The sequence below is a fragment of the Chrysochloris asiatica genome, unplaced genomic scaffold (assembly GCF_000296735.1).
Source record: "Chrysochloris asiatica unplaced genomic scaffold, ChrAsi1.0 scaffold00208, whole genome shotgun sequence".
In the NCBI taxonomy this organism is placed as follows: Eukaryota; Metazoa; Chordata; class Mammalia; order Afrosoricida; family Chrysochloridae; genus Chrysochloris; species Chrysochloris asiatica.
The window spans coordinates 1,150,812-1,175,895 of NW_006408726.1; positions in this window are offsets into that span (position 1 = coordinate 1,150,812).

Consider the following 25,084-nt stretch of genomic DNA (forward strand, 5'->3'; position numbering starts at 1 on the left):
AAAGTGGATAGAGAGAAATACTGTTAACTGATGGTACATGGAGGGGATTATAATCAATGTAATGAAACAAGGCATATATGATTTGCTGAATGTAAAACTGATGATATGTCCTATAAACTTTCACTCAATCCACAATAAAAACCTTAAATTTAAAAAAAAAGGAAAAAAGATTTACAGTCTCCAAAACCCTATAGGGGTTTGTTATGAGTTGGCATCAATTTGATAGCATGGGTTTGGTTTGATTTCTTTAGAATGTGGAAAGAAAAATTGAGGTGCATCCCTTAAGCTCAGATTGCCCTTTAGTTCACATGAAACTGAAATCTGTCTCAGAAGTGTTGTTCATCTGCTCATTTTAGGCTTTAGTATTTATGGTAGGCATACCAATCACCTTATAAATAAAGTGTCTATGCCTTAATACCATGAATTAAACCCGTGAATGTATTTATTTATATTTTATTAGTTGCCTTTGAGTTGCCTCCCTCAAGACAGTCTTATATTTAATGGAATAACCGTTTACCCAATTCTACATCATCTTCATGATCATTAGTATATTTAGTCCATTATTACAATTATTGTATAGTAATAGGTGGTCACAGTTGTTACTTATCATTTTGAATTGTGCTCAACTTATCTGAGTTTTAAGGTCAACTATAGTGTGGGGAGTCCTGGTGTGGTGCTATGAGTTAATGTGCTAGACTGTTTGAATCACAAAGTTGGCAGTTCAAGTTCACCAACCTGCTCATTGGAAACCTTATACAGGGTCGCTGTAAATCAAACCAACTCAAGGGCACTTGGCAACAACAACAACATAATGTGTGCAGTGAGTCTAGAAGTTCATCATCCAGCACTACAATTTTTATTTGATAATATTACCAAATAGATAGTCTGGTCATTGTTATTTATCTGTCTTAGTCTAGAGACACCACTGAAATCTGTCCACTCTGAGTCAGCCTCCTGGTAATTGATATACAAATTTCATCACTTCCAGCATCCTCACAAGCCACCAAACTACAATGAATGACAAATGAGTAGTGGGTTAGATATATAACAAAGGATAATTCAGGTTATAATGAAAGTTGCTAATTAGCTGACCTTAAAATGGAGAGTTTATCTTGACTTGTCTGGGTGAGTCCAATGGAATCATAGTGTCCTTAATAGTATATGAGGAAATGAGAATAAAAAAACAAAAAGCAATAAACAGAAGGTAGTTTAAGAAGAACTCAGCCCAAAGTTGCTTGTTTTAAATATGGAAAAGAATCCATAAGCAATAGAATTCTGCTAGTCTCCAGAAAATAAAAAGACCTATATATCTTTTTCAGTCTCCAGAAAGTAACACAACACTACAACATATTGATTTTAGCCCAATGAGATTTGTTTCAGACTTTTGGTTAATGGTACTATAAGATAATAGCATTGTGTTGTTTTAAGACAGTAATTTTGTTGCTGTATTATAGCAGAGAGAGGAAATGAATACAGACTTTGTTATTTGAAGTGGGTTGCTGCCGTAATAAATATCTAAAAATGTATAAGTAGTTTTGTAATTTATCAGTGAGCAGAGGCTGGAAGCATGTTATAGAGCATGAAGAAAATAGGCAGTTTGACTTGAACAGATTGTTACTGTAAATATGAATGTTAACAACTATGTTTAAAAGGATGCAGAAGAAAGTAAGGAATGTGTTGTTGCAAACATGAGGAAATCAATGCTTGTTATATAGTAACAGAAAACTTAACTTTTAAAGGGTGAAATTACACATTCAATTGAGATTTTTCAAGCACCATTTTGTGGCTTGATTTCTTTTTTCCCTTCTTATAATAAAAAATGGGAGAAAAGCCAGATAGATTGTGAAAGGGGCTGATAAGCAAAGTGGAACCAAGGCAAAAAAAAAAAAAAAAAAAAAGACAATATTCTCAGCTAATTCAGACGGCAAAAATCCCTGAATCAGGAGATTCATTGTCAGGAAAACAGCTCTATTGAAAAACAAAAAGGTGTGGCTGGATGACTTTTTGCTAATCCCTCAGAATGATGAAAATTATACAATCAACAAAATATAATTTTAAGAAATTATGTATGTGACCCATAAGCCTCCTCAACTATCTGAAAAAAAATCCAAATGTATAGAGATGATTATGTAAGAAATATATAAGGGCCTCATGTCTAATGAAGTCTATCCCTGACACATTCATGGTAGATCTTCATGGTCTTTGAGAACTGTATATCTGCAGAAAAACTGACAGCTTGAAATGAAAAGGACAGAGTACGGAATAAAAGAAAATTCTTAGATCCCCCAAATTCTACAGATAAGAATTCTAGACAGGAAACAAGTTGATAAAATTGCTTGTCTATAAATATATGCTGCCTTGCTTGAAAAGGATGGATGACTCACAGCTGTTGAGTCAATCCTATAGGATAGAACAGGATTACGCTGTTGAATTTCCAAGGCTATAAATCTTTACTGAAACAAACTACATCTTTTTTTCTCTCATGGAACTGTTAGTAGGCTTGAACTGATACCCTTTCAGCTAGCAGCCCAGTGGTCTAATTGCTGTGCTACCAGGAATTCTTATAGAATATATAGGTTGATGTCAAAATGGTGTAGGATGGCATCTGACTGTTATGAGGTAAAGATCTGACATGCCTCTACCCTTCAAAATGTTTACCAATTCTGATATCAACTGTTCTTTCCATGGCACTTTCTACTTCTTGCTGGGTTCAGTTTTTTTTTAATGTTTTATTGTGAATTATGTGATAGTTTACATGGGAAAACATTAGCTTTACATTCATCCTATATCGTTCCATTGCCATGGTTACAATCCACTCCATGCATCATCAACCAACCAAAGGGTATACCCTGCAAGCCTGCCCCCTGGTCATCAGCACACAGCTCCTCTCCCTCTCTGGGTCTAGACTCCACAGCTGTTCCCTCTCTCCACATCATCATCTCTGCCTCCACCTTTGGTGTCACTGCTTCTCTGGGTAGCGTCCCATATTCTGCTCTTCTCCCTTGATGGTTCCAGGGACTTCTGCTCCTGGACTGTAAAGTCAACCACTCCCATCGTTTTGCTACAAAATGTCTGCCTTTACATTTACAACCCTCACAGTCAGTCCTGATAGCAATTATTCACTATTGTGACACATGAGAGCCATCCCCATCTCCTTTCATCACTTCTCCCAAACAGACTGGATACTACTCTGTGGAGATTCTGCCTTCCTCCTCACCCTCTGGGTCTGGGCTCTCTCTTGAAAGCTTGTAAGCCAGTCACTTCTTGCCTTTGTAGCCCCCTCCCTCATTTTTGGGTAACCAGTGCTCAAGTTGCCCACCCCATCTACCCTGTGTACCTAGGGGGTGGGGATGATCCTTACTGTACAGATTTGTTCCCTTTTTTGAGCTATTGCAGTCATAGGTGTAGGTCAACTTCATAAAATTTTATCAGATTACTCTTTTATTTCCTCTTCTTTCTTCTTCTAGGTGAATTCTGATCACCCAGCCATTGAAGGCAGGTCAAGTAGGTTTTATCTGCAAGTGTGGATATTCTTGTGCATGTACCCTAACTTCTTATCTACTGGATGCCTCACTGTCCTGTCTGGCAATGTCACTGACTAGTCTAGCAATGCCACTAATCCTTTCTGGCAATGTCACTGAATCTGGGCCCAGGAGTCCCCAGGTCTTGCCACATAAGAGTCTCCTCCTTGCTGAAGTGTCTGTTCATGTCCTGCACCCATTTTTTAATTGGGTTATTTGTCTTTTTTCTTGTAGAGGTGTTGTAGTTCCCTATATTTTTTAGAAACGAGTCCCTTGTCTGATGTGTTGTTGCAAAAGATATTTTCCCATTCTGAGGGTTCCCTTTTTACTTTTTTGTTGAAGTCTTTTGATGCACATATGTTTTTAATTTTTAGTATGTCCCAATCATCTATTTTGTCTATTTTTGTATGTGTAGTTTTCAAAACATTTGGTAGTCAGTGTATTCCCTGAATTAGAGCCCCCACATTTGTCCCTACATTTTCATTGATGACCTTCATAATTTTGGGATTCACATTTAGTTCTTTAATACATGCTGAGTTGGTTTCTGTATAAGTTGTGGGTAAACATCTTGTTTCAATCTTTTGCATATCACTTTGGAATTCTGCCAGCACCATCTGTTGAAGATACTATCACCTCCCCATGTGATATATTGAGGTACTTTGTAAAAAAATCAGTTGGCTGTATGTGGATGGATTAATTTCTGTATTCTCAGTTCTGCCCCATTGATCAATATATCTTTTATTGTACCATTACCAGGCTGTTTTGACCACTGTATCCACGTAATAAATTTGAAATCGTGAGAGGTTTTCCACCTTATTCTTCTTCTTAAGAAGTGTTTTGCTTATCCTGGGTCTCTTTCCTTTGCATATAAAATTTGTAATAGTTTTTTTTTTTTTTTTTTTTTTTTTTCCATTTCTTTGAAGAATGTCCTTGGAATCTGGATTGGGATTGCATTATATGTCTAAATTATTTTGGGCAGTATTGACATTTTCACAATGTTAAGTCTTCCTATCCAGGAGCATGGTGCATTCTTCCATTTTTGTAGGTCTCTTTTGGTTTCTTGTAGTAGTGTTTTGTAGTTTTCTTTGTATAAGTCCTTTGTTTCTCGGTTACATTTATTCTTAGATATTTTATCTTTTGGGTAGCTATTATATTGCTTTCCTAATGTCCTTTCAGCACTGTTGTTGTGTTGTTGGTATACTATAATCCAACTGATTTTTGCATGTTGATCTTGTATCCTGCCACTTTGCTGAATCCTCCAATGAGGTCTAGTAGCTTTTTTACTGAGTTTTTGGAGTTTTCTATGTATAGGATCATATCATCTTCAAATAGAGAGAATTTTACTTTCTCTTTGCCAATTTGGATGCCTTTAATTTCCCTGTCTTGCCGTATAGCTCTTTCTAATACTTCCAGCACAATGTTGAATAGGAGTGGTGACATAGGGCATCCTTGTCTGATTCCTGTTCACAGAGGGAAGGCTTTCAGTTTCTCTCCATTGAGAGTAATGTAGGCTTTTGGTTTTGTATATATGCTCTTAATTCTGTTGAGGAATTTCCCTACAATTCATATTCTGTTGAGGATTTTTATCAGGAATGGATGTCAGATTATGTGAAATGCCTTTTCTACACCAATTCATATGATCATGTGGTTCTTTTCTTTTTTCTTATTTGCATGGTAGACTAGGTTGATTGTTTTTCTAATGTTGAACCATCCTTGCATCCCTGATATAAATCCCACTTAATCATGCTGTATTAACTTTTTGATGTGCTTCTAAATTCTGTTGGCTAGGATTTTGTTGAGAATTTTTGCATCTATGTTCCTGAGGGTTACTAGTCTACAATTTTCTTTCTTCGTGACATCCTTCCCTGGTTTTGGTATGATGGTTATGCTTGCTTAATAAAATGTATTAGGAAGTTTTCTATCCTCCTCTATATTCTGGAAAAATTTTAGTAGCATTGGTGACCACTTTTCCTTGAATGTTTGGTAGAATTCACCAGTGAAGCCATCTGAGCTGGATTTCTTTTATTTGGGAGTTTTGAATGACCTGATCAATTTCTTCTTTTGTTATGGGTATGTTCAGGTTTTCTACTTCACTCTGTAAGTTTAGGTGGGTCATGTTGTTCTAAAAATATATGCATCTCTTTTACGTTTTCAAATTTGTTGGAGTACAACTCTTCATAGTATTCTGTTATTATCCTTTTGATTTTCTTTGGTTCCCTTGTGGCATTGCTGGTGTGGTTTCTAACACATGTTATTTATGTCTTCCCCTCTTTTATTTTATTAGGTTTGCCAATGGTCTGTCAATTTTGCTAATCCTTTCAAAGAACCAACTTCTTTTCCTGTTGATTCTTCTATGGTTTTTCTGTTTTCTATCTCATTTTTTTCTGCTCTAATCTTTATTATTTCTTTTCTTTTGGTGGCTGTAGGGTCCCTCTGTTGATCTGTTTCTAATTAATGTAGATGGTGTGTTAATGTGTTAATTTTAGTTCTTTCTTCTTTTTGGATGTGTGCATTTATTACAATAAATTATCCTCTCAGCACCACTTTTGCCATGTCACAAGATTTTGGTATGTTGTGTTTTCATTCTCTTTTTTTTCTAGGAACTTTTTTTATTTCTTCTACTACCCAGTCACTTTTCAGCAGGGTGTTATACAGTTTCCATGTATAAGACTTTATTTCCTTGGTCTTCCTATTATTGATTTCTAATTTGATAGCATTGTGGTCTGAGAAGATGCTTTGTAGTATTTTGATATTTATAAATTTATGGAGGTTTGTTTTGTGGCCTAAGACATGATCTATTTTGGAGAATGTTCCATGTGCACTGGAAAAGAATGTGTATTGTGCTGTTGTTGTGTTGAATGTTGTATACACATCTATGGGGTCCAGTTCACTGATAGTGTGGTTTAGTTCCTCTGTGTCTTGGTCAAGTTTCTTTCTGTTTGTTCTATCCATTTTTGAAAGAGGTGTATTAAAATTGCCCATGATTATTGTAGATTTGCCTATGTCTTTCTTCAAATTTATTAAAGTATGCTTTAAATATTTTGGAGCTCTTTGATTGGGAGCATAGGTATTTATTATGGTTATGTCATTTTGCTCCTTTAACCATGAGATAATATCCATATTTACCTATTATGCTGGTTTTTACCTTAAAGTTTATTTTATCAGAGATTAGTACTGCCATTCATGTTCGTTTTTTATTGCAATTAGCTTGGTATATATTTTTTTCCTTCCTTTGACTTTTAAGCTGTTTTTTTTGTCTCTGTGTATAAGATGTTTCTCTAACAGACAGCATATTGAAGGATCTTGATTTTTTTAATCTATCCTGCCACCCTCCGTCTCTTAACTCATGCATTTTAATCTGTTTCCATTCAGTGTAATTATTGATAGGTATGGATTAATTGCTGCCATTATGTTTGTGTGTGTGTGTGTGTATGTGTGGTGTTTTTGCTTTCTTTGTTCTGCGTGTCTTCCTGTACTGTGTTCATGATTTTTGTGTTCTTTCTTGTGCATTTCCTCATATTTTTAAGGTTTCCATGTTCTTGGATTATCATTTTCTTGGTATGCTGTGAAGTTTTCATGTTTTTTTGGGTTACTTTATATTCCATTAACTTTTCCCTCCATTTAATGCAGTCTATTTTATCCTATAATCTACTTGACCTTCTCACCATCTTATTCTCTGTTTCTAAGTTTGTACCTTCTTTCACATTGTAATTGTTTTGATCATAGACTGACCTCCCAGATTCTCTGCATTTGTTCTTATTGTTTTGTTCTGTTCTTGAATCTTCCTTCTGTCAATTTAGTTCTGGGAGGTGCTGTCATGTATGTCAATCTCTGGTTATTGTCTGTTCTTGTTGGTTCTCAGTCCACAGAACTCCCTTTAGGATGTTTTGTAACAGAGGGTTGGCTTTAGCAAAATTCCTTAGCTTCTGTATATCTTGGAATGTTTTGATTATACTGTCCTATTTGATTGATAACTGTGCTGGATAAAGGATTCTTAGTTGTCAGTTTTTTTGTTTGTTTGTTTTTTTCTTTCAGGGATTTTTATATGTCTCCCCATTGCCTTCTTGCCTTCATGGTTTCTGCTGAAAGACCCAAGCTTAATTTGGAGAGCTTGATTATGACATGTCTTGGTGATTTTCTTTGGGGGGGTCTATCTTTCCTGGGGTTCGTTGAGCTCCTTGAATGTTTATCTTTTTCACTTTTCAGGATGTTGGAAAATTTTTCTTCCTGCAGTTCTTCAACTATTTCCTTTGTTGGCTTGTTAAATTCTTCCTGTTCTGAATGCCAATAATTATTAAGTTATTCTTCTTCATGTTGTCCAAAATGAATTTTAGACCCTCTTCAGATTTTTTATACTTTATTCTGCTTGCTTTTCTATCATAGCAGTATTGAAAGATTTGTCTTCCAGCTCACTGGTTCTGCTTTCCATCTCTTCTATTCTACTTATTTGCCCTTTCAGTGTATTGTCTATTTCTGATATTCTATTATTGATTGTTTGGACTTCTTTCTGTAGGTTTTGAATTGTTTCCAATGCTATATCTATCTTATTTGATTGTTCCTATAGCGCTTTCCTGACATCTTCATCATTTTTCTCAACTCCATTATAAAGTGTTTTGAAACATTTTATTATCATTTTTTCTGAATTCCTTCTCAGACATTCAAGTCCTGCCCTCCTTCCAGAATGTAGTGCATGTCTACCTCTAGGTCATTTGTCTCAGACATTTTATCTTGTTTCTGGACATGTGCTGATATGCTCATCTGCTTTTGCTTCTTGTACATGCTTAGTGTTTATCTGTGGCCATAATATTTAATTGAGTATGTGTTTTGTTTTGTTTTTTATGCTTTCTGATTGCCTCCAGGTAGATATGCTCAGGATGTGGACTTCCCTTTTCACTATTCTTATTGCTCAACTCAGAGTAACTTTTGCAGGTGTTGTCTGCCTCCCTGGTGTATGGCAGTTGGTATTGGTTCTTACCTAGATTGTGGAGTTTTATAGGGTATGATTGTAGCTTGACTATATGGCAGCAATTGCGGTCTCTTTTTGAGGAATATAGGGAGAGAAAGTTAAAAGGGGGAATAAAAAACACCTAAAAACAACAACAAAAATCCTAGATTGGATACTCTAGTCTATAATTGCAGAAAGGGAGAAAAGAAAAAGAAAAAGAAAAAGAAAAAATTGTAGCCTTATATGAGTGTGATTTTAGTATCCTCTTTCAGCTTCTTGCCTTCAAAGCCACCTGATAAATTTTAAGATGCCTCTGTTGGGTGTTCTGCTGTATCTCAGGATTTAATTTTTGGCCTTTTTTGTTTTTAAACTCTCTCTCCCTCTCCACAACCCTTGTTCTGGCCTTTCCCCTATTAATAAACAGTTCAGGGATGGCTGCTGAGTTGCCTGTTTCTGCAAATGCTGAGACTATCTGTGCACATGCATGGCAGAAGAACCCACCAGTGGTGGGGGTGGGGAGTGTCCACTTGCTCAGGCACCCCCTCTAGTCACCAGAATGGAGGTATGCAAAGAGTGGGGGTGCCAATAAACAGATTCCAAAACAAACAAACAAACAAAAAACACAAAAATCAGAACAAAGGAAAACCAACAAAGTATTTTGTCCACCTTTGCTCTGAGGTTCCCATGACGTTATTCCATGGTGGATCTGCTTGCTCCCCTGCTTGTCCTTGCCATTTAGTCTGGCCCAAGTAATTGGCTCTGGGCCACTGAGCCCAGCAGATTCTAAAGTACAAGATTTCTTACTTCTTCTACAAGTTCCACTAGCTATAAGCCTTCAAACTTTTAATATATTCCTAGATATTGGTTCAGAGTTTTGGAGCTCTGCCCTGAACCTACTTCATCTGGCATTCTGTGGTATTGTTGATGGGGAACTTCACTGCACCTGTATTTTATACACCATCAATCCCCACCTAGGTTCAGTTTTGACCTCAACAAATTCCAACTCATGGTTATGGAGTTTATTAGAGAAATAACAGGTTACAGTTTAGAATCAGAAATTACTCAGATACAGCTCTTCAATCAGGACATCCTCTTCTAAGCAGTGCCCCCAAAGCACACATCTCTTTCTGTCCAGTGGTCCCTTGGCCTCTGCTCTTCTTAGGAAAGTATTACAAAGTTTTTTCAACTCTTCTGGTAAGTGTCTAGAAGCACCTCACTCCTACGGTAAACCTTGGTAAGAAAGTCCTCTGTGAATTGGCAAACTTGATTAAATGCTAGGAGGTACCTCACTCGACCATTAAGCATCATTCCTGAAGGTGCTCAACTTCTTGTGCTGTTAATATGAAAGCCTATTATGTTGTCTTCTGTTGGTCTCCTACTACTGCTGTCTTTGCTGTCACCATTGCCACTATTTCATGGTGTTTCACCATCTCCTGCAATCTCCAGTGTCACAGTTCTCTCTCTGTCTCTTGGATCAAGTAACTTCTTATAACTGGGATCCTGCATTGAAAGGACACACTCCACTGCTATCACTTCTTTGTTAGGTGATCATGCAATGCCCCTAAGATGCCCTCTAAATGGTTCATTTTAAGATTAGAAGAATGGCAAAACTGACCAATTCCCACATTAGAGTTCCTTATACCTTATCTGCATGGTCCTACATCCACAAGAGTGCTATGAGTCTTATTACATTATTAGCAAGTTATCTAATCCCCTTAGAGAGCAAACAAGCACCTCACATAGTCTTACCCAGTTATTTTGTGGGAGTTACCAAAACTATAGCTAAAGGATCCATATTTAAGAAGTCACTGCACCCCAATTAAAAAATATAAAATAATAAGTAGAGAAATCAACAAAGACCAAAATATATGAAAAATCATTTTTTCATCCATGACTCATCTGTCAGTTTTCCCAGTGTAGTGGCTTGCTGCATATTGCTGTAATGCTGGAAACTATGCCACCAGTATTTTGCATGCTGGCAGAGTCATGCATGGTGGCCAGATTTCAGCTGAGCTTCAAGACTAAAACAGACTTGGAAGAAGGTGAGGCAAACTACTTCCAAATGTTTAGCTGCAGAAATCGTAATGAATAACAATGATACATTAAAGTGTGCCTGACCCAAGCCATGGCATCTTCAGTAGCCTTATATGCATGTGAAAGTCAGTGAATAAGGAAGACCATAGAAGATTTGATGTATTTGAGTTATTGTGTTGGAGAAGAAAATTAAAGCTAACAAGGACTGAGAGAAGAACAAATCTGTATTGGAAGTAGTACAACCAGAATGTTTCTCAGATGTCAAGATGGCCAGACTTCATCTCTCATACTTCAGACATATCATCAGAAGGGAGCAGTCCCTGAGGAAGGACATCATGCTTGGTAAAGTGGAGGGACAGCTATAAAGAGGGAGATCCCCAATGAGATGAATTGGCACATTGCAGCAACAATGTACTCAAGCACAGCAGCAATTGTGTGGATGGGGTGTAGGACCCTGCGGTGTATTTATTGTTTGGTGGTACATAGGATTGGAACTGACTCTACAGAACCAACTAGATGGCACTTAATGACTTTGCACAGATTAGAAGAATCAACATAGTAAAGATGTCAATATCCCCCAAATTGATCTATAGCCTCTAAGCAATTCTTATTATAATGTCAAGTACTCCTGAAGTACAATGGTTATGCATTTGTCTTCTAACCAAAAGGTTAGCAGTTCAAACTAACAAGTTGCTCTGCAGGGGGAGACATGACGCTTGCTTTTGTAAAGTTCTGCAGTCCTCAAAACCCTATAGGACCCTTCTGTTCTGCCCTGTTGGGTCATTATACATTGGAATCAATATGACAGCAGTGGGCTTGTGTTTTTAGTTTTATCACAGACTTAACATGAATTTTTGTAGACACAAACAAGCATATTTTAAAATGCCATGAAAAGATAAAAGTCTTAGTATAATTAAAACAATTTGACATAAATATTAAAGTGGAAATGTTAAGATCTAATTTATAGGTACAATAATCAGAACAGCATTGGTGGAGGGATAGACACATAGATCTTACAGGCCTCAGAAATTCTTGCACATAAATATTTTCCACTTATTTTTGAAAAAGAAACAAATCAATTCAATGGTGAAAGAGAACCTTTTAAGCATTGTGCTGGAGCTATTGAAAAACCATAGGCCAAAAATAAACCATGACTTAATATGAACATGTTACATAAAAGTTACATCAAAATGAAATATAGACTTAAATGTTCAGCAGTCCTTTATATTGTTATAAAACAAAGAATATCTTTGGGATATAAGGTTAGGCAAAAGTTTAAACCAAAACATAATTGATTAAGTGAATAAATATTGGAACTCATCAAAATTTAAAATGTCTGCAAAAAGTCATGTGAAAAAATTGAAAGATCAGTTTTTCACTAGAGAATATATTAGTTAAGTGAATTATCTATTTTTTCTTCCAGCTATAGTCTATAACTTTCACAAAGCAATATTTGTGCTCTGCTGGGCTTAGATAAGAAAAGGTGGAAGAAGATACTGAGAGGATCACATGACTCAGCTGTGAATGTTAGCATTGTAAAAATGTTCAACTTTAGCATAGTTATAAAATGAACCAACTCTAGAAAGAACCAGCAATGGATCACATTATTTGGGCCCCAAGATCCCTGTGCATTGAATCTCAATGACTCAAGGACAGAAAGCAGTGATATTGTAAGAGTGGCAGGGGAGCAACAGCACACAACCAAGAACAAAAGCAAGAGACAGAAATGTGAGTGTCCTAGCAATTGATCACATAGAGTGGGTTGACTTTGTGCAGAAAACTTGCTCGTAGAATGACATGCCTCTGGGAATAAGTTGGAGAGCTAGATTTGCTGACCTAAGAAGACCAGTGCCTATAGGCTGAGGCTTACTGTAGAGTAGTGTGTTCTGTTGTCATTTGTAAGCAGCTCTAAAACAGCTTTGTATCATTGGTAAGGAAGAGAGAAACCTCAGGTGGGCATGGCTGAGGAGAGACTATCCTGACTGAAACAATTGTACCCTGACCATTTTTACCTGAATTTCAACCCGTTAACTTCCCTAATAAACCCCATAATTATGAGTATAGTGTCTGTGTTCTGTTTGGCCATGGCAACAATTTATTGAACCTAGCTGAGTAAGAGACTTGTAGGAGGATGGTTTGGTGACACATATATATTTGCAACCACATATTATACAAAGGACTATTGTATAGATTCTATAAAAATCTATCAAAATGTAATAATGAAAAAAATAGAAAATGACAAATGACATGACAGGTTTCATTGAAGAGAATATATTGTTGTTAGCTGTTGTCAATTTGGTTCCAAATTATAGTGATCCTATATGAAACAAAAAACACTACAGAGTCCTGTACCAGCCTCATAAACACTGACATGGTTAGGTCAATTATTGCAATTATAGTGTTAACCCTTCTTTCTGAGTATCTTCCTTTTTTTATGGACTCAATTCTTTACAACCAGCACTCATCTGTCAGTTTCCCGTATTGTGGTACCTTGTGTGTTTCTGTGAAGCTATGCTGACAGTATTTTAAATACAAGCACTGTCACCCATGTTAGACAGCTTTCAAATGAGCTTTGAGACTATGACAAATTAGGAAAATGGAGAGATGGACTGCTTCAGGATATTTATACAGTAAACCTTATGAATAGCAGTGGAACGCTGTCAGGTACCACAAGAATATAGTGTTTTGAAACATGATGAAGAGTACCAGAAAATTGTCAGATGCAGTTCATGAAAATGATGCCTGCAGGTTGGAAGGCTTTCAACCTCTTCAAAGTAGAGTTGACCATGGTGACATGAATGGAGTAAAGCTTTCAGAACCTTCATTTCTGGTGGGGCACAAATAAAAATTGAGGCAATACAGCTGTAAATATTCATTAAGAATCAGAGCATGGAATGCATGAAGTATGATGCTAGGAAAATTGGAAATTGTGAAAAATGAAATGGAATACATAAAAATAGGTATCCTATGCATTTGTTGTTGTTGTTGTTGTTAGGTACCATTGAGTCAGAAGCATCTCATAGCAACCCTATGCACAATAAAATGAAGCACTGTCAGATCCTGGGCCAACCTCACTATTTTTGCCATGCTTTAGGTCATTGATGCTGCCACTTTGCAAATCCATCTCACTGGGGGGTCTTCCTCTTATTCACTGACTCTCTATTTTACCAAACATGATACCTTTCTCCAGCGACTGGTCCCTACTGACAATATGTCCAAAGTATGAAAGATGAAGTTTGGCCATCCTGGCCTCCAAGGAGCACTCTGGCTGCACTGCTTCCAACACACATCTGTTGGTTCTTTTGGCAGCCCATGGCACTTTCAATATTCTCCTCCAACACTATAACTAAAAAGCATCAATTCTTTTGTCTTCTTTCTTACTCACTGTTCAGTTTTCATATGCATATGAGGTTATTGAAAATACCATGGCTTAGATCAGGAACACCTTAGTCCTAAAGCTGACACCTCTGCTCTTTAAAAAGCTTTGCACTTTAAAAAGCTTTTGTGCAGCAGATTTTCCTAATGCAATACATCATTTGATTTATTGATTGCTGCTTCCATGAGAGTTGATGGTTGATCCAAGAAGAATGAAGTCGTTGACAACTTCAATCTTTTCTCCATTGATAAGAATGTTTTTTATTGTTCCAGTGGTGAGAATTTTTGTTTTCTTTACATTGAGATGCACTCCATACTGAAGACTGTAGTGTTTGATCTTCATCAGTAAGTATTTTAAGTCCTCTTTACTTTCAGCAAGCAAGGTTGTATCATCTGCATATTGCAGGTTGTTAATGAGTCTCCCTCCAATCCTGATGCCAAGTTTTTCTCCATGTAATCCAGTTTTTCTCAGATTATTTGCTCAACATAATGATTGAATAAGTATGGTGAAAGAATACAACCCTGAGGCACACCTTTCTTCATTTTAAGTCATTCAGTGTTCCCATGTTCTATTCGAACAACTGCCTCTTGGTCCATGTACAGATTTCTCATGAGTACAATTAAGTGTTCAGGAATATTCATACTTCACAGATTTGTCCATAGCTTGTCATGATCCACACAATTGAAAGCCTTTGTGTAGTCAATAAAGCACAAGTAAACATCTTTCTGATATTCTCTGCTTTTAGCCAAGATCCACTGGACATCAGCAATGATATCCCTTGTTCCATGGCCTCTTATGAATCTGGCTTTAACCTCTGGAAGTTCTCTGTCAATGTATGCTTGCAACCATTTCTGTATTACCTTTAGTAAAACTTTACTCTTATGGGACATCAAAGATATTATATGATGATTTTCACATTCCATTGGATCACCTCTCTTTGGAATGGTCCCCAATACAGATCACTTCCAATCAATTGTCTTCCAAATTTCTTGGCATAGAAGAGTGAGTGCCTCCAGTGCCACCTCAATTTCTTGAAAGATTTCAATTTTTATTCCAGCAATTTCTGGTGCTTTGTTCTTAACCAATTCCTTCAATGCACCTTGGAATTCTTCCTTCCGCAAAATTGGCTCTTGATCATATGCTACCTCTTGAAATGGTTGAATATCAACCATTTCCTTTTGGTACAGAGATTCTGTGCATTTCTTCTATCTTCTTGTAACGCTTTCTGCATCATTCAATAATTTGCCCAGAGAATCCTTAAATAATAAAAGTTGAGGCTTGAATTTTTTCCTCAGCTCCCCAGCTTGAGAAATGCTGAACATGTTCTTCCCTTTTGGTTTTCTGACTCCACATTTTTGCACATTTCATTGTAATATTTTACTTTGTCTTCTCGAGCTGTCCTTTGAAATTTTCTGTTCAGCTCTTGTATCTTCTCATTCCTTCCATTTGCTTTAGCATCTCTATACTGAAGAGGAATTTTCAGTGTCTCTTCTGACATCCCTTTTGATATTGCCCTTCTTTCTTATCTTCTTAATGACTTTTTGCTTTCTTCCTGTATGATGTTCTTGATGTCATCCTACAACTCTCTAGTCTTTGGTCTTTAGTGTTTATGTATCAAATTTGCTCTTCAGATGATCTCTAAGTTCAGGTGGCATAAATTCAAGGTCTGCTGAAATAGACTGGTATTGATCATTTTGAATCTGACAAACAAATGGTTTTTATGCCAGAAATGACAAATTATAGAGGAATGGTTTCACATTTATCCTCAAAAAGAACATCATGTATCCTGAAGTACAATGCTGTTTGTGATAGGATAAAGCTTACACACCTATATGGAAGATAAACTACACACCTATTCAAATTTATGCACCAAACACAAAAGTCAGGGATGAGGAAGTTGATGAATTCTACCATATTCTTCAGTGAAATATTGATCAAAAATGGTATCAATATGTATTGATAATTACAAGTGATTGGAATGCAAAGGCTGGAAACAAGGAGAAAGGACCAATTATTTGAAAATATGGCCTTCACAATAGAAACGATGGAGGTTACATCATAAAAGTTTGTAAAACCAATGATTTGTTCATTACAAATACCTCTTTAAACATCATAAAATAATACTCATGTATCTTATGAGATAGAATACACAGAAATCAAATAGACTACATGTATTGGAAAAGATGATGGAAAAGCTTCATAACATCAATCAAAACAAGGGCAGGGGTAGATTATGTAATAGACCATCAATCATTCATATGCAAGTTCAGGCTGAAACTGAAGATAATGGAAACAAGTCCACATGAGCCAAAATATGACCTTGAACATTTCCCACCTGAAGTGAAACGTCATCCCAGGAACACATTTGATGCATTAGAAACTAATGACCAAAGACTAGAAGAGTTGTGGATAACATTAAGAACATCATACAGGAAATAAGTAGAAGGTCATTAAGAAGACAAGGAAGAAGAAAAAGACCAAAATTGATGTCAGAAGAATTTCTGAAACTTGCTCTCCAGCATAGAGATGACAAATCAAATGGATGGAATGAGGAGATAAATGGAGAATGATTGAAGTTGTCAAAGACTTCATTTTGCTCAGAGTAATCATCACCACTCATAGAAGCAGCAGTCAAGAAATCAAACGACATATTGCATTAGGCAAATCTGCTGCATAAAATCTATTTCAAGTGTTCAAGAGCAAAGATATTAGTTTGAGGATTAAGGTTTGCCTGACCCAAGCCATGGTATTTTCAATATTAGTTGAAACTGATTGAATGGCACATAACAACAACAAGTTTGTTTTACTTTGGATAGTTAGGTTCACTTCTTGGTAGTCTTGCTACATATGTTAATCTCAGATTCTTGTCTGCCATAACTGGTTCTCTGTCTGAAGAACTTTAGTATTTCTTTTAAGTTTGATTTTTATAATTTTATAATTAATTTTACTTCTGTTTATCTGAAAATATATTAGTGTTGAATTAATATTTGAATTTTTTTCTGAATATATAATTATCATTTTTGCTGGTATATAATTCTTGATTGGCAATTTTATTTCCGTCTTTTCTATGTTATTCCATTACTTTTTTACCTGCATGCTTTCTGCCAAGAAATCAGAGTTAGTCTAATTGGTTTTCATTTCTAGTAATTTTTTTTCCTGAGCTGTATCAGAATTATTTCCTTGTCTTTTGTTTTTCATAAGTTTGATTTGTGAATTTTTTTTAAAAAAAATTTTTTAGCCTTTGTTGAGTTTCTTCAATGCTATCTTCTTGTCTTTCTTGATATTAGAGAATTTTCTTCCATCAAATCTTCAAACATTTCCTCTGTGCTATTTTTTTTTTTTTTATCTTGGCCTCTTTATGTTCTGGAATTTCAATAGCATGCAAGTATTTTCTCTGATTGTGCCTGACATGATTCTTAGACCTTCTTTCCTTTTTTCTTTCTTTTGTTCTGATTATTTCTCTATATATTAATATTGAGATATTTGTCTTTAATTTTCCTAATTTAATCTTCCATTGACTCAATTCTTCTCCTTTTCCCTTTCAATGCATTATCTATTTTTAAAAGCTTAGGTTTAATTTCCTAGATTTCTATTTGTGGCTTTTGTATGGTTTTTAACTTTTAATTTATTTTGTCAAGTTTTTCTTGTCATGCTTTCCTAAATTCTTCTTGAATTTTGATTGTGTTTTGCTTGATACTGTGTGATGTGTTCTCAATTATTTTTCAATCTGTTGGACATAATTCATTACCATTCTTTTAATTCTTTATAAGGTAGTTTCAGTGACATATGTTTCTCAGAAATGTTTTCTGGCTTAGTACTTTTTGTCATTTGTTTTAGCCTCCATGTCTTTTTTCTTCATGTGAGCTGAGGTTGTTGTCTCTGAAACATTGTAGTGGTTTATTATTTGTATTTAAATGGTAATTGTATGTTGGTGTATTCTTAGACACTCAACAACTGTATCCTTGTGTGTGTGATAGAGGATGGGAGTGTATGTAGTTCTCTGTTTACCGTTTGTGTAGTGCAGTTCAGGGTAGGTTGAGTTGGTATTGGTTGCCAACTATCATTGATCAAGCGATGCAAGATTGGATGGTAACCCTTGCCTTCAGTTAACCTGCAAGAGGGGCAGGTGTACCTGGGCAGTGTGGGCACTGTTGTCTCTCACTGGTTGTGACAAGAAGACATAAAAAAAATGAAAAATAAAACACACAAACAAGTATGTATATTAAAAAATAAAATATATTAAATAAAATACAAGAGCAGGGAAAACAAGCAGCAACAATAAGAAAACTATAACTAAAAATGAATGAAGAACACCAAAAATAGAATGAAAACCATTGGGAAAAAGGAAAGAAAGAAAAAAAAGCACAAAAAATTAGGAAGGTAAGAACAGGGCATAAGAAAAGTATAAATAAAATGCTAAGGGAAAAATAAATAAAAGCAACATGAGAATAGAATCCTAAGGAAAGAGGATAAAAAGGAGGTCAGAAAACTCTAACCAAAATGAAAACAAAGGATAGTGCAATACTGTGAATTATTTAATATGGATTTTCTACCCGTAGTCTTTTTAACTCCTTCCAAGCAACACTTTTGACCTGCTAGATCTGGGTACCAAAAATCATCTGTCAGTTTGTCATATTTTGTTGGCTTGCATTTTGCTGTGATGCTATAATCTATGCATTTTAATATGTATGTATGGTATTTTAAAAACCAGCAAGGTACACCCATGGTGGACAGGTTTCAGCTGAGATTTCAGACAAAAACAGATTAGGAAGTAGGACATGCAGGCTACTTGTGATGTTTAGCCACTGAAAACTATATGAATTGCAATGAAAAATTACAACAAGAATATTGATTATTGAAACACGATGAATAATACCAGAATATTGTCAGGTATAGTCCCAGAAGATGAGCCTTTCGGGTCGGAAGGCACTCAAAATATGACTAGGGAAGATGTGCCTATTTAAAGTTTAGTTGACTGTGATGATGTAAATAAAGTGGAGTTTTTGAGACCTTCATTTATTGATGGAGCACAACACTAAATGAGAAACTGCTGTAAACATCCATTAATAATTGAATTGCAGAATGTACAAAGTATGAATCTAGGAAAATTGGAAGTTGTCAAAAATGAAATAGAACACATAAACATCAATATCCTAGGCATTAGTGAGCTGAAATGGACTGGTAATGGCCATTTTGAATCTGACAATCATATAATTAGCTATGGTAGGAATGACAAATTGAAAAGGAATGGTGTCACATTCAACATCAACCAGCATATTTCAGGATCTATCTTGAATTGTTGTCAGTGATAGGATAATATCCATATGTCTACAAGGAAGACAAGCTAATACCACTATTATTCAAATTTATGAACCCAACACTAAAACCATTGATGATGAAATTGAAGAATTCTCTCAACTTCTTCCATCTGAAATTGATCAAATATGCAATCAAGATGTATTGAGAATTACTGGTAATTGGAATGCAAAGGTTGGAAACATAAAAGACCTCACCAGCTGACATACACAGAAATCAAATAGGCTATATATATGGGAAGAGATGGTGGAAAAGATCCGTATCATCAGCCAAAACAAGGCCAGCAAAAAATATAAGTTTGAGGAAGACCATAAGTAAGACTGCAGAAGAAATGATGCTTTTGAATTATGGTGTTGGAGGAGACTATTGAAAGTGCCATGGGCTGCCAAAAAAACCCCAACAGATCTGTGTAGGAAGAAGTGCAGCCAGAGTGCTTCTTGGAGGCCAGGATGGCCACACTCCATCTCTCATACTTCGGACATATTTTCAGGAGGGGCAAGTCGCTGGAGAATGATATCATGTTTGGTAAGGTGGAGGATCAGAGAGAAAGAGGAAGACCCCCAATGAGATGGATTGGCAAAGTGCAGCATCAACGGGCTCAAGTGTGGAAACAATTGTTAGGTTGGTCCAGCATCAGGTAGTGTTTCATTCTGTTGTACATAGGGTCACTATGATTTGGTACTAACTCGGTGGCACCTAACAACAACAATATAGAAGAATTGATAAGTTCGAGTTATTGAATGTATCATGAACTGAAAGAAGAACAAACAAATCTTTATTATAAGAAGTACAATCAAAATTCTCCTTAGAAGCCAGAATGGAAAGACTTCCTGTGGACATACTTTAGACACATAATCAAGAGGGACCAGTTCCTGAGAAGGTATGGTAGATGAAATGTAAGTGAAAATGAGGAAGCCCCGTAATGTAGTAGATTGACGCTGTGGTATCATCAATAGACTCAAGTCTAACAATGGTGAGGATGGTGCAACACCAGGAAGTATTTCGTTCTGTTGTGTGCAGGGTCAGTATGAGTTGGAACTAACTCAATAGCACCTAGCAACAACAACAAATTAACTGCAAGTTTTGTGACTCAAACCCACCAGCTATACCTTGGAAACTCTATACATGGTCTCTATGAGTGGAACCAACTTTATAGCATTTAGCATCATGGGCAAATTGGGAACTTGAGAATCTGTATGAAAAACACTTGACTGCAAACCACAAGGTTAGCAGTCCAAGCCCACCAGTTTTTCCACAGCAGAAAAAATGAGGCTTCGTGCTTCCAAAAAGATTTATAACCTCCAAAATACTATACAAGGTCATTATGAGTTAGAACTGACAGGAGGGCACAAAACAACAATGGGCAAAATGTTGATGATGTAGGCAGCATCAAAAGATGATGGAAATAATACATAGTCATAATACAAACATAATACATATGTTTCCAATCTTGCATTCCAATTACCAGTAATTCTTAATACATCTTGATTGCATATTTGATCAGTTTCAGATGAAAGAAGTTGAGAGAATTCTTCAATACATTTCAAGAGGTAGCATATGATGAAGAATTAATGGTACGGAAGGAAAAAGTTCAAGCTGCTCAGGAGATATTGGCAAAAAACAAGGCTCCAAGAATTGATGGAATGCAAATTGAAATATTTCAACAAACTGGTGCAGCACTGGAGGTACTCACTCATCTATACCAAGAAATTTGAAAAGCAAAGAACACCAGAGATTTCACTTTGACTTTATTGACTATGCAAAGACATTTGACTTCATTGATTAGCAGAAACTATGAATAGCATTATGAAGAATGGGTATTACAGAACTTTTAATTGTGCTTATGAGGAAACTGTACAAAGGCTGAGAAGCAGTCATTAGAACAAAACAAGGGGATACTGATTGGTTTAAAATCAGCAAAGAATTGCATCAGGGCTGTATCTTATTATACTTTTTCATATATATATTGAGCAAATAATCTGAAAAGCTGGGATATATGAAGAAGAACATGAAATCCAGATTGGAGGAAGATTCTTTAGCAAACGTGTGGTATGCAGATGACATAAGTGTTTGCTGAAAGTGAAGAGGACTTGAAATACTGATGAAGATCAAAGACTACAGATTTTAGTATGGATTGCACCTCAATGTAGGGAAAAAAGAATCCTCAACAACTGGGCTAATAAATAGCATCATGATAAATGGGCAAAAATTGAAGATATCAAAGATTTCATTTTGCTTGGATCCACAACCAATGCTCTGGAAGCAGCAGTCAAGAAATTGAATGGTGTATTTCATTAGGCAAATCTGTTGCAAAGGCCTTTTTAAAGTGTTAAAGAGCAAAGATGTCAGTTTGAGGACTAAGGTGCACCTGAACCAAGCCATGGTATTTTCAATAACTTCATGAGCATGTGAGAGTTGCATGATGAATATGAAGACAGGTAATCTCAATGCCTTGTTTTCCTCAAAAACATTTTCTAGCTCTGCCTCTTGGTTATTTGTTGGAATTATTTTTTCTTGTTTCTTCGTGTGAACAGAAATAGACTGCTGCTTTCAAGACATCAAAGTATTGTTGCATAGGTTTTAAGTTGATTAAAATATACTGGTCTACTCTTAGTCACTCACCAACTGCCTCCTGGTAGTTATGATCAGGAGATGAGTGTGTACGTTATTTTCTGTTCACTGTTTTTGTAGTGCAGTTTAGGGCGGACTTAGTCTATGTTGGTTATTGTTGTTGTTCTGGTATATAGTAACTGGTATTGGCTCTGGCCCAATTGGTGGAACTGTAGCAGGCTGAAATGTATATCTACAGTTGCTATCTCCTGTTAGGTGAGGCAAGAAGAAAACACACACACACACACACACACACACACACACACACACACTTACAAAAAAAGAAGGAAAATAAACTTAAACTGCAAACAACAACAACAAAAAAGAAGATAATGAAGAAGAAGAAATTGGCAAGGACTATCTCTACACCAACTGGCTTCTTCCCTTCAAAACCAGCAGAGAAAGTTCCTTCCTCCCTCCCTCCCTCCCTCCCTCCTTTCCTTCCTTCCTTCCTCTCTCTCCTTCCCTCCCTTCCTTTATTTTTCTCTTTCTCTTTTTTTTTTTGACTACTCCACACATTCATTCAGCTGCTTTTTCTAATGAGAACTAGTCCAGAGTTGGCCAAGGTTGACTTTGTAGATTGGGAGCAAGCCTGCCTGAACAGAGTTATTGTAGCTAGCTCTTAATCTTTTTGATGGAACTCACAGCCTCAGAGCTCCCCTCAGTGCATCTCTGAACACCTAGAGAGTTGGAGCTTCCCTGGGGGTGTATGCTTGTGGAGGCTGGCCTCAGCTCTGGTCACCAGGGGAATGTGGGGCACAAGAAAAAAAAAAAAATGCACCTTTTCTCTGTGAACCACAAGTTGGTCTCAACAATGTAAACTTTTTTGTGTGTGTCTTGAAACAACTGACAAATCTTAACATGGATGTGACAGCTCTATTTGACCCACAATTATTTTTGACACCTATTAAGTCAAAAGCTTGCTGAGGCCAAGATGTTCACGTAAAATAAAGATATGTGATATTCAAATAAAGATATGATATTCAAATTCAGTAGCTATCACAATACCAATTTCTGGACTTCAGCCAGTTTCTCGGTGTATCAAGATTGGCAGTCTTCCCTGTGTTGGCTCATCTTTAAGGTTTTTGTGGCCTTCCTTAAAATGTTTGACCCATCTACAAAACATTATTTTATGTGAGGCAGCATTTATGTAAACTTGTTTCCACATGCTTTGTTTGCTATAAACTCATGCACATAGGAACTAGAAATCTAGCAGCAATACTTTTTTACTCACCTCCATATTCCACACTTTCAATGTATATAACTACTTAAGAAACACTTTTAAATGCATTAAAATAGATTATGTGTAATAATACAATCATAATAATTATGATAATGATACCATAATAACTAAAGTAACTACATACTGTACTGTACTGTATTATACTGAAAAGAGAGAGAGGATCTATGTGATCTTATGGTTCTTATTTGGTAAAGGGAGCAGTTTGGTGAAATCTATTCACAGTCCCTTTCTCAAGTGTAAAATAGCAACTCTCAAGTGGGAAATAACGACTATCTCCAAAAATGTCAGAGGTGTATAATACTGTAAGACATGTTCCTTTTATACTGAAGAGTTCCTACTGAGCCCTTTCAACTCAATGTCTTTCAGAAATTTAAAAAATCTAATCTGGAGCTCAAACACAAGCAGAAAACAGACGGCAATGGATTATGAAGTTTTGGTCAAAATAGTGTTAACCAGCAGAAAATATATACATGAGTGTGTATATCACTGTGGATAAATGTTTTCAGCATTTGCATTCCAATCACCAATAATTATCAATACATCTTAATTTCATGTTTGATCAATTTCAGACTGAAGATGTTGGTAGAATTCTTCAGTTTCATCAACATTGGTTTTAGTGGTTGGTGCATAAATTTGATTAATAGTCATATTAGCTAACCATTCTTGTAGGCATATGGATACTCTCCTGCTGGGGAAAGCATACGCAGACCCTGGGTTGATCAGTGGCAGCCCCATTAAACTACCTCTGAATATAACCAGTTTAACCCAGATGCTCTCCTTCCTCCTGAAAGTATATAGGAATATTGAAAACAATGTAGCATTTTAGGTATAGATAAATTAAGCCCTGTGCCTGAGATCTTGCTCACAAACAAAAGTTTGCAAAGTGTACAGAGACAGCTTGGCTCCTTTCAGGAACCTTGCTTTATGTTATGTATCCTTAAGAAACCGCCCGTTGCTACTCCAGATCATTTAAGCCTAAAAGTTAATATATAACAGCATGATTGAACCTTTTTTTCTGTAAAAATAAAAATGTTAGAGTGTTAAGAAAAACTATGAAAATATCTTAAAAGTTGTTCCTGTGAATCATTATATCCTGTTTTGAATGATTAATTATATTTCAGTTCCGTATCCTGCCTTAATCATATCCTCCCTTTGTGACATCCTCCCTGAGTGAATTACATCCTTCCATTGTAATAAATCCCTCACTAAAAAAGTGAATAAAAGGCTGAGGTAGAGTGAATTCTGCATGCAATGCTGTGCCATGCTGGGCAATGCTAGGCAAAATGTTTGCAGATCTGTCTACCTGCCAGCTTGCATCATATCTATGTCTGTCTTTTTTGTATATATTTCATCTTTCTCTTTCGCTATCACTTTCGCCGCCAGATCTCCCTTCTTCGTGACACCCACACTTCCTTGTCGAGGCAGGACCCCGACATAGGACCTCAACACTCTCCTATCACAGGCAGCATTGTGCCCTAAGACAGATCTTGATATGATCTTTTTGATGATGAATGTGATGCCATTCTTCTTCAATTTATCATTCTTGGCATAGTAAATGGTGTAATTGTCAGATACAAAATGACTAATACCAGTCCATTTAGGTTTACCAATGCCTAGGATATTGATGTTTATGCATTCCATTTTATTTTTGACAATTCCAATTTTCCTAAATTCATACTTTTTGCATTTCATATTTTGATTATTAGTGAATGTTTACAGCTGTTTCTGTTCATTTTGAGTTGGAAACTCAGCTGAAATCTGTCCCCCATGGATTACCTTACTGATATTTAAAATATCTGTGGCATAGCTTCTAGAATCATTGCAATATGCAAGTCACCACAATATGGCCAACTGACAGATGGTATGCATTGTTGTTGTTAAGTGTGTTTGAGTTGGTTCCGATCCAAAGTGACCCTGTGTAGGGTTTCCAAGGAACAACTGATGATCTTGAACTGCCAACCTTGGAATTGACTTCACAGTCCAGAGCATTAACTCACAGAGACACACCAGGACTCCATGTTACTGTTGTTGTTAGATGC